This window comes from Rana temporaria, chromosome 2 (assembly GCF_905171775.1).
Source record: "Rana temporaria chromosome 2, aRanTem1.1, whole genome shotgun sequence".
NCBI classification, from domain to species: Eukaryota; Metazoa; Chordata; class Amphibia; order Anura; family Ranidae; genus Rana; species Rana temporaria.
The window spans coordinates 399,636,691-399,646,488 of NC_053490.1; the positions used below are offsets into that span (position 1 = coordinate 399,636,691).

Genomic DNA, 9,798 nt, shown 5'->3' on the forward strand with positions numbered 1-9,798 from the left:
TCGCTGATCGCCGCCATTAGTAGTAAAAAAAATAAAAATGCAATAAAACTATCCCCTATTTTGTAAACGCTATAAATTTTGCGCAAACCAATCGATAAACGCCTATTGCGATTTTTTTTACCAAAAATAGGTAGAAGAATACGTATCGGCCTAAACTGAGGGAAAAAAAATTGTTATATATGTTTTTGGGGGATATTTATTATAGCAAAAAGTAAAAAATATTGCATTTTTTTCAAAATTGTCGCTCTATTTTTGTTTATAGCGCAAAAAATAAAAACCGCAGAGGTCATCAAATACCACCAAAAGAAAGCTCTATTTGTGGGGAAAAAAGGACGCCAATTTTGTTTGGGAGCCACGTCGCACGACCGCGCAATTGTCTGTTAAAGCGACGCAGTCCCGAACTGTAAAAACCTCTTGGGTCTTTAGGCAGCATATTGGTCCGGGGCTTAAGTGGTTAAGGTACCCCATGTGCAGCACATACAAAGATACCCAAAGGCGCCTGAACTTTGCTCCTTCAGAACGCCCCAGGATTCAGGTGTAGGTGGGCCTTCATGGAGGTGCCTTCACTTTACGTCTCCTAGCAGTCACTGTGACCTTAGTCACCTTAATGCATTTCAGCTGCTGTAGTTATTTACCTCCCAGAATGCTCCACCAACCAAAGAGCTTATAAATGGAGCATTACTTGTGCTAACTGTCCATTTCTGGCCTCCTGGGCACAACAGTGGGAGGCCCAAGCTGCTAGAGGCTGGAAAATCTCCCTGGAAGTGAAGCTGAAGCCGACACTCTTATACATAACCTGATCTTACACTCTTCTATATAGAAGACCAAAATAGCAAAGTGCCGCATGTGCGCCATTTTCACCATCTGGTAAGGATCAAGCAGGTTCCAACGCTCTAACTACTTGTTTGAAGACAGACAGATACTTCCCCTCCTATCCTTCTTAGGGAGATATCTTCCCATTTATGGCCAGCCTTAGAGCAGAAAATAAAAGTATACCAACTGCCAGCTATTGTGTAAAAAAAGGTTGGCAATGAAGTCAGCTATGCTTTTGTACAATGCCATGTGGCGACATGTTTAACAGACAATATATTGAAAGTAATTTGCTAATTTACTGAAACAAAATGTAACTTGAGGTTTTAAATGGATTTGTATCAATGTGTATATAGCCTTGTGATATAGTATGTGGCAGTTGTTTTACCTACCAATGGATTTGTATTTCTATGAAGTTGGTCATAAGATGTATGCAACTCTACCAGACATGACAGCCAGGTTGGTGACCTGACTTTACTGTAATGACGCAATACAGCTTGGTCACCTCTCCATCTTCAGCGTACTCAGTGAGAGAGCAGCTGCAGATGGATGAGATTATCTCTTTGCTCACTCTCCCCATTTCAGCAAATTCTTTTTTAGCACCTGTCTTGCATATTACCACCCATAGGAAAATCTCTGCGGATGTGACCTGGTCAGTCCTTCCTTCTTCTCAATAGGAAGGAAGAAGTGCACTGCATGAGGTCCACTAAAGCCAGCCATACATGGCTCAATTTTCAGCTGAATTCGAAAAATCTGAGCCATGGGTGGCCACGTAGGCATCACCCAGCTTGACAAAAGTTCATTTAATTTTCCAACAGAATGAGCCTAGTAAAATATATTCGGCTGAGCAGTGATGCATCCTATCAGATGCAGTCTCTGTTTGGGTATTCAGGCAGCTGCAGGTGCTGTGGCTGTCTGTCTACCACAGCTGGCAGTGCAGATTCCTCCATCCACACTGTTTAGCAAGGATGGGGGCAGAACAAGACAAATCTATACACTGCTCAAAAAAATTAAAGGAACACTTTGAAAACATATCAGATCTCAACGGGCAAAAATCTCATGCTGGATATCTATACTGATATGGAATTGGTAATGTGTTAGGAATGAAAGAATGGCACATCATTTGATGGAAATTAAGTGCTTGTATGCATGCTTGACAACATCAGGGCATGCTCCTAATGAGACAACGGATGGTGTCCTGGGGTATTTCCTCCCAAATCTGGACCTGAGCATCACTTAGCTCCTGAACAGACTGAGGTGCAACCTGGCGGCACCGGATGGATCGAAACATAATGTCCCAGAGGTGTTCTTTTGGATTTAGGTCAGGTGAGCGTGGGGGCCATTCAATGGTATCAATTTCTTCATCCTCCAGGAACTGGCTGCATGCTCTCGCCACATGAGGCCGGGCATTGTCGTGTACCAGGAGGAACCCAGGACCTACTGCACCAGCGTAGGGTCTGACAATGGGTCCAAGGATTTCATCCCGATACCTAATGGCAGTCAGGGTGCCATTGTGTAGCCTGTAGAGGTCTGTGCGTCCCTCCATGGATATGCCTCCCCAGACCATCAGTGACCCACCACCAAACTGTCATGCTGAACGATGTTACAGGCAGCATAAAGTTCTCTGCGGCTTCTCCAGACCCTTTCACGTCTGTCATATATGCTCAGGGTGAGCCTGCTCTCATCTGTGAAAAGCATGGGGCACCAGTGGCGGACCTGCCAATTCTGGTGTTCAATGGAAAATGCCACTCGAGCTCCACAGTGTCCGGCAGTGAGCACAGAGCACACTAGAGGACGTCGGGCCCTCGGGCCACCCCCATGAAGTCTGTTTCTGATTGTTTGGTCAGAGACATTCACACCAGTGGCCCGCTGGAGGTCATTTTGTAGGGCTCTGGCACTGTTCCTCCTTGCACAAAGGAGCAGATACCGGTGCTGCTGATGGGTTAAGGACCTTCTACGGCTCTGTCCAGCTCTCCTAGAGTAACTGCCTGTCTCCTGGAATCTCCTCCATGCTCTTGAGACTCAGCAAACCTTCTGGCAATGACACGTATTGATGTGCCAGCCTGGAGGAGTTGGACTGCCTGTGCAACCTTTATTGGGTCCAAGTATCGCCTCGTGCTACCAGTAGGGACACTGACCCTAGCCAAATGCAAAACTAGTGAAAAAGAGAAAAGATTAGTAGGGAAAAAAATGTCAGACACCTCCAACCTGAAAAACCATTCCTGTTTTGGAGGTCGTCTCATTGTTGCCCATGTAGTGCACCTGTTAATTAGTTTCAGCTGCTTTGCTGTTAATCGAAATTATAAACCCCCTCTGTATACACCCCTCCCCCTCTGCTACTTAACCACTTGAGACCCGCGCTATAGACAAAAGACGTCCACAGCGCGGCTCTCAAGTGCCAAGTGGACGTCTTTGGACGTCTTTTAAAGTGCATTACCCGCACGCGCCACTGGGGGGCGCGCAGCGGTAAACACTGTCCCGGCACATCGCTGAAGAGCCGATGCGTGTACCTGGCGGCCGCGATGTCTGCTGGGTACACGCGATCGGCGGGAACACAGCAGGGACGTGGAGCTCTGTGTGTAAACACAGAGCTCCACGTGCTGTCAGAGGAGAGGAGACCAATCTGTGTCCCTTGTACATAGGGACACAGCATCGGTCACCTCCCCCAGTCACCCCCCTCCCCCCACACAGTTAGAACACACCCAGGATACACATTTATCCCCTTCCTCACCCCCTAGTGTTAACCCCTTCCCTGCCAGTCACATTTATACAGTAATTAGTGCATTTTTATAGCACTGTTCGCTGTATAAATGTGAATGGTCCCAAATTTGTGTCAAAAGTGTCCGATATGTCCGCCGCAATATAGCGGTCCCAATAAAAATCGCAGCCATTACTAGTAAAAAAATTAATAATAAAAAAAATCATAATTCTGTTCCCCATTTTGTAGGCGCTATAACTTTTGCGCAAACCAGTCGCTTATTGCGATTTTTTTTTTTTTTTTACAAAAATACGTCGAAAAATCGGCCTTAACTGAGAGAAAAAAAATAGTTCTTTTTTTTAAAAATTGGGATATTTATTATAGCAACAAGTAAAAAATATATATATATATATATATTTTAAATTGTCGCTCTTTTTTTGTTTATAGCGCAAAAAATAAAAACCGCAGAGGTGATCAAATACCACCAAAATAAAGCTCTATTTGTGGGGAAAAAAGGACGTCAATTTTGTTTGGGAGCCACGTCGCACGACCGCGCAAATGTCAGTTAAAGCGATGCAGTGCCGGAAGCTGAAATTTCGCCTGGGCACGAAGGGGGTGTATGTGCCCAGTAAGCAAGTGGTTAACTGACCAGATCAATATCCCAGGAGTTCCTATTTCAAAAGTGTTCCTTGAATTTTTTTGAGCAGTGTATATACGGTAGCTAGCTTTAGGTCCATCAGCTAAATGGTAAGAGAAACAGTAATAGATCCTGGACAATGGAAAGATGCATTGGATTCAACAAGTGTAATACAGCATGGAGGTCGGGCTGTACTGACAATAGTGAGGTGAGCATTGTCTCTTTATACATTTCAAGTCTTTAACAGAAAAAATAAACAAAAATCCATCACTCGGCTACCTTCAGCATCCTGTAAGGCTTACGTGTGAAAATAAAAAGCGTATTTCTGCACTGGGTACAGTGAATAATTGGTAGCCCAGTGGCATTTCCTAGCCTATGTTCAGAGGTTAAATGCTGCTGTTGTTTTCACTCCATACATGGTAAGATCGTCTCCCAATACAAAGGATTTCAGTGCAGCTTGGCAACATAATAGTTTCTTAGCAGCAGAAAGCTGCTGATGAAATTGTTCCCCCCTTTGTTTGTTCACAGGTATAAAATATGATGTATTTTTTTTTTTTTTTTAAAGGAAATCTGTTATCTGCCTAAAATTATTATCCAAAGCCCCGCCAGCTCATAATTCAGAAATCTTTGAGCGCCCTACAAGGGAAATTTCAATAATACGGCTAATGTGAGGAGAAAAGTGACCAATGGAAGGTCTAAAGCTATCCATACACATAAAGATTTCTCCCGTTCAGCCTGTTGAGAGATCTATAGATTCCCTTATCAAAGCTAAACAGCATGGATGGACAACTTTTTCACTGCCGGCTACTGTATTCTGACAGCTGGCACCTGCGGCTGTCCGAATACCCGAAGAGTGGCTGCAGACTGCGTCACTGTTCGGCTTATCATATCCTACCAGCTCCTCCAATTGATGTTTGTCGTTGCCATGTTGTGTCAGCAGGGCCACCCTGGCCTGAATTCACAGGAATCGGCTGAAAGTGGCCATCTTTTGAGTGGTTTTTAAACATTCAGCTTAAAGCGGAGGTCCACACAAAAAGTGAACCTCCGCTTTTCGGAAGTCTTACCCCCTCCGGTGTCACATTTGGCACCTTTCAGGGGGAGGGGGTGCAGATGCCTGTATAATACAGGTATTTGCACCCACTTCTGGGAATAGACTTGTCACGCCCCTCCCCGCTGTCTTCTGGGAAACCACCTGGTCCCAGGAGACAACGGGAAACAGTGAGGACACACCTTGGGGAAACAGGCAGTGAAGCCACAACGCTTCACTTTCTGATTCCCTCACCGAGGATGGCGGCGGGGGCAGCCGAGAGACGAGCAATTGCTCGGCTTCGGCTGCCGACATCACGGGAACCCTGGACAGGTAAGTGTCCATTTATTAAAAGTCAGCAGCTGGTGGTTCTAAAGGTTTAAAGTGGCATTCTATGCATGAAGGGAAAAAATCTTCTATGTGCAGCAGCCCCCCCCCCCCCAAATACTTACCTGAGACACCTCTCGATCCAGCTATGTCTATGAGAACCTTGGCTCTCTGGGGACTTGCACTCTTGATTTTCTTTGGGCAGTCAGTGAGACAATCAGGAGATGGAGGGGGGGGGGGTGAGCTGCAGCTCCATGAGTGAATGCAATGCACCCACAGAACCGCGGCTTAAGAGTGCTCCTGCTTGGGTGCCCCCACAGCAAGCTGCTTGCTGTGGGGGCACCCAGCCAGAGGGAGGGGCCAGGAGCACCAGTATGGGACCCGAGAAGAGGAGGATCTGGGCTGCTCTGTGCAAAACCACTGCACCGCGCAGGTAAGTATAACATGTTTGTTATTTTAGAAAAAAAGCAAGGCTTTAATATCACTTTAAAGTTTTTTTCACCTGTATGCATTCTACAGTATGCATGAAGGTTAAAAACCTTCTCTGTGCAGCAGCCCCCCCAAGCCCCCTTAATACTTTTTACATATTTGTAATAAAGAATTTGGATTTTTACTTTGTTTAGACACTTTGATGATACCACAAAAATCCTACCCCCTGCCCAGCATATGCCATCTAAATACTTACCTAAGCTCCATTTTGGAGAGAGAGGGGGTGGGGCCAAGCCGTGGCTGCTCTGTGTGTAAACGAACGCATGGAGCAGCGGCTCATGAGTGAGCCTGTTAAGGTGCTTGCTGTGGGGGCACTCAGCAGGAGGGAGGGACCAGAAGCGCCGGCGGGGGACCCGAGAAGAGGGGGATCAGGGCTTCTCTGTGAAAAATCATTGTACAGAACAGGTAAGTAAGAAAATTGCCTTTAATATCACTTTAAGAAAATGTATACTGTACAGTTGTTGTTTTTATTATTGTTGAGGACGGTACAGAGAGTCACGTAGCGCCCACATGAAACGTGCACTCATTTGTCATTTATATTGTGTTGGGTGTGTAAGTCTAGGCACATGTGGTTTGGTTATTTGTAAGCATTATTCATCTGTGTAACCAGCTGTCCATACTGATGGTGGATGAGACCTGTGTAATTCTATTATGGTTTTATAGAACGATATGCCATTTGATTTTCTTTTTTTTCTCCTTTTTTTTTTTTTTTAAGGTTTGTTGTTATGTATTGCAAAATGTATAATTTTTTATTTTTTTTTCCCCTCCTGATTTAATTTTTTCCCCTTCCATATTCTAGCAAGTACAGTTTCCTACCCCAGATGAGTGATGGGATTAGTGCTTCACGTGGCACAAATAGGCCTCTCTTCTCCGCAGTGCATAGAAGCCTCTTCCTGACAATCAGAGCCGTGCAGACTGATTCCTGAGCAATTATGTGGTGCCTGCACAGAATGATTTGTGTAGTCATATTAGAAGCCGGCTTGTTTCCGTGCAATTTTTATCAGGCCAGGGAAAGAAGACTAGATAGATCCGCGCTCTGTAATTATGTCTTAAGCATGTAATTGGCGAAGCACATATTGCAATAAACATATCTAGACGTAGCACACGGCAAATCTAAACATGGCTGTCATTTTGTGTGTTTGTTTTTTTAATTAAATACTAAAAAGTCAGATTATTTATTTAGTTGTTATTCGCCAATTTTTGCCAATTTTTTTTTTTTTCACCACCCAGTTATTTTATAAAGCCTTTTTTTTTATTTCATTATTTGATTTGTAAATGACATATTTCACTGCTATTCAATTCTACTTGTTTTGTTTTGAAATCGGGATTTCCACTGTAATAAAAAGGGGGAATTATTTTTACCAGTCATTTTTGGATGTTTACTACTTTCTATAAGACAGAGCGACAGAGTGTGATTCTTATTATTAAACTATTATTATTTCAGTTTGAGCTGGTATTATAATAGTTCACTAATAAGAATTCAATTAATAAAGATATATTGGGCCAGATTCTCCTACATTTGCGGCGGCGCAACGTAACCCGTTTACGTTACACCGCCGCAAGTTTTCAGTGTAAGTGCCTGATCCACAAAGCACTTACCTGTAAACTTGCGGCGGTGTATCGTAAACACGTCCGGCGCATGCTCAGTTTAGAAATTCCCGCCGTGCTTTGAGCGATGTGACGTCATTTTTTAGAACGGCGACGTGCGTAGCGTCCATTCGTATTCCCGGACGTCTTACGCCAAAACAAAAAAAAATTGAAATTCGACCCAGGAACGGCGGCCATACTTTAACATGGCTCGACTAAAGTTAAGCCATGTTAAAGCAGGTGTAACTTTGCGACGGGAAAAAATTACTAGCGACGACGTAACGAATGCGAAAACCGTCGTGGATCGCCGCAAATCCTCATTTGCATACCCGATGCTGGAATACGACGCAAACTCCCCCCAGCGGCGGCCGAAGTATTGCATCCTAAGATCCGACGGTGCAAGTCAATTATACCTGTCGGATCTTAGGGCTATCTATACGGAAATGATTCTATGAATCAGCCGCATAGATAGGACAAGAGATACGACAGCGTATCAGGAGATACGCCGTCGTATCTATTCTGTGAATCTGGCCCATTGTCCTTTATATATAAAGGAACGGCTAAAAAGGGTTATACTAGGAATAATATTTTATGCTTAGTTGAATATTATGTATTATTTGACTTCAGGGAGAATTTGATTTAAATCAAGTCAATTTAAATCACTAGCAAAAAGGCTTGATTTAAATCATCATTTTTAAAGAACTGTCATCTCTGTCCCACAGTGGCTCCTCCTCTGACCCGCTGTTGACTCACCGACAGTCCCATCCACTTTAAAGGGGAGTTCCAGCCTTTTTTATGTTTATTAAAAGTCAGCAGCTAAAAAAAGCGTAGCTGTTGGCTTTTAATAAACAGACACTTACCTGCTCCACGGTTTAGCAACACGCGCCCCCCGGAGCTTTACCCCCCCCCCCCCCTCTCCGCCGGCTCCTCCATTCTAACTGTGGGCACCTTGCCGTGACAGCTTTTGGCTTCACGGCCGGGCACTCACTGCGCATGCGCGAGTGGCGCTGCCCTCCCTGAGTGGAAAGGCGATCACCTGGGACCTGTCACCTGTCCCAGGTGATCGCCTACAGGATGGGGCCGCCTAAGGCGATATGACGGGTCGCCTAAGCGGTCCCTGGGCGGAAGGAGGAAGTGGGACAGGAAGTCTTACTCCCACTGAAGCCCCCACTCCCCCCTCCCAAAAAAATTACATGTTAAATGTGGCATGTAAGGGGGCGAGGAGTGGTTTAAGCGGAAGTTCCACTTTTGGGTGGAACTCCGCTTTAATGTGATGGCTGGTGATGCGGCAGTGACACAACAAGGTTAGGGGAGTGGCGGCAGCAGGTGAGTGGATGCCCACTAACAGGCGCTGCCACAATGGTTCTGATATGACAGGTGCTCTTTAAATGTAAGGATTTATTCTTGCTGGTAGTTAGAATCTTTAATATTTGCAAACAAAATGAAGGTTTCCTATTTAGAATAATAAGTTGTCAGGTTAGTAAAACAGCGATATCAGAACCAATTAAATCATACAGTTTATGATGTACATAGATTTGAAAAACAATGGGATGAAGGAATTTTGTCCTGAACTTTGGTTTATCTCATGGTTACTGTGAAATTGTGTGAATGCATCAATACCATCTCAGCTTGCAGAGCTTGGATTCATTGAATGAGTTTATCAAAAATGTAAATATTGCAGAATATACAGCCTCATGCTATATAACTAAGCTCCATTTCATGCTGAATAAACTAAATTATTAATGTTTTCTAAATAGAAAACTATCATTAGATAGATTTTTACTCCAAAAGCTTTTTATTAAAATAATTTGATAAAAAAAAAATGATTTTTTTGATTTTCTTTTTAAAAATCATTGATTTTTATCCACCCTGATTGACTCATTATATAAGCTCTAGGTAATTAAGGATCATTCATTGGGATTTACCCACCATTTGTACATTGTTTTTTTTTTATATATACATTTGTGGAAATTACCAACATACAGGCTAGGAGAAACTCTCTGTTTTTTATATAACAATGGTGTTTATGTGGAACTATGTGCTTGTTTGGTAGAGCATCATTTTCAATCATAAAATTTAAAGTTTCAATCCTAAAGAAATCGTTTTAACCGACTTTGCCTTCTTTTATCACCTGAGAGGGTTTCCCCTTTAAAGCCGACCTTATTTCTTGGCCCCTGTACCCTACCCCAATATAAATTGATAATTAAAAACCTAAAGTAGAAC

General features: G+C 43.7%; 1 long non-coding RNA gene across 1 annotated transcript in view; it reads left to right on the forward strand.

Annotated features, from left to right (window-relative positions):
* Positions 1–7,106, forward strand: part of LOC120927435 — a 32,590-nt gene extending 25,484 nt beyond the window's left edge. Inside the window, exon 2 of the long non-coding RNA XR_005747081.1 lies at positions 6,788–7,106. This is a non-coding gene — a long non-coding RNA (uncharacterized LOC120927435). The remainder of the gene's footprint in view (positions 1–6,787) is intronic.
* The last annotated feature ends 2,692 nt before the right edge of the window (positions 7,107–9,798 follow it).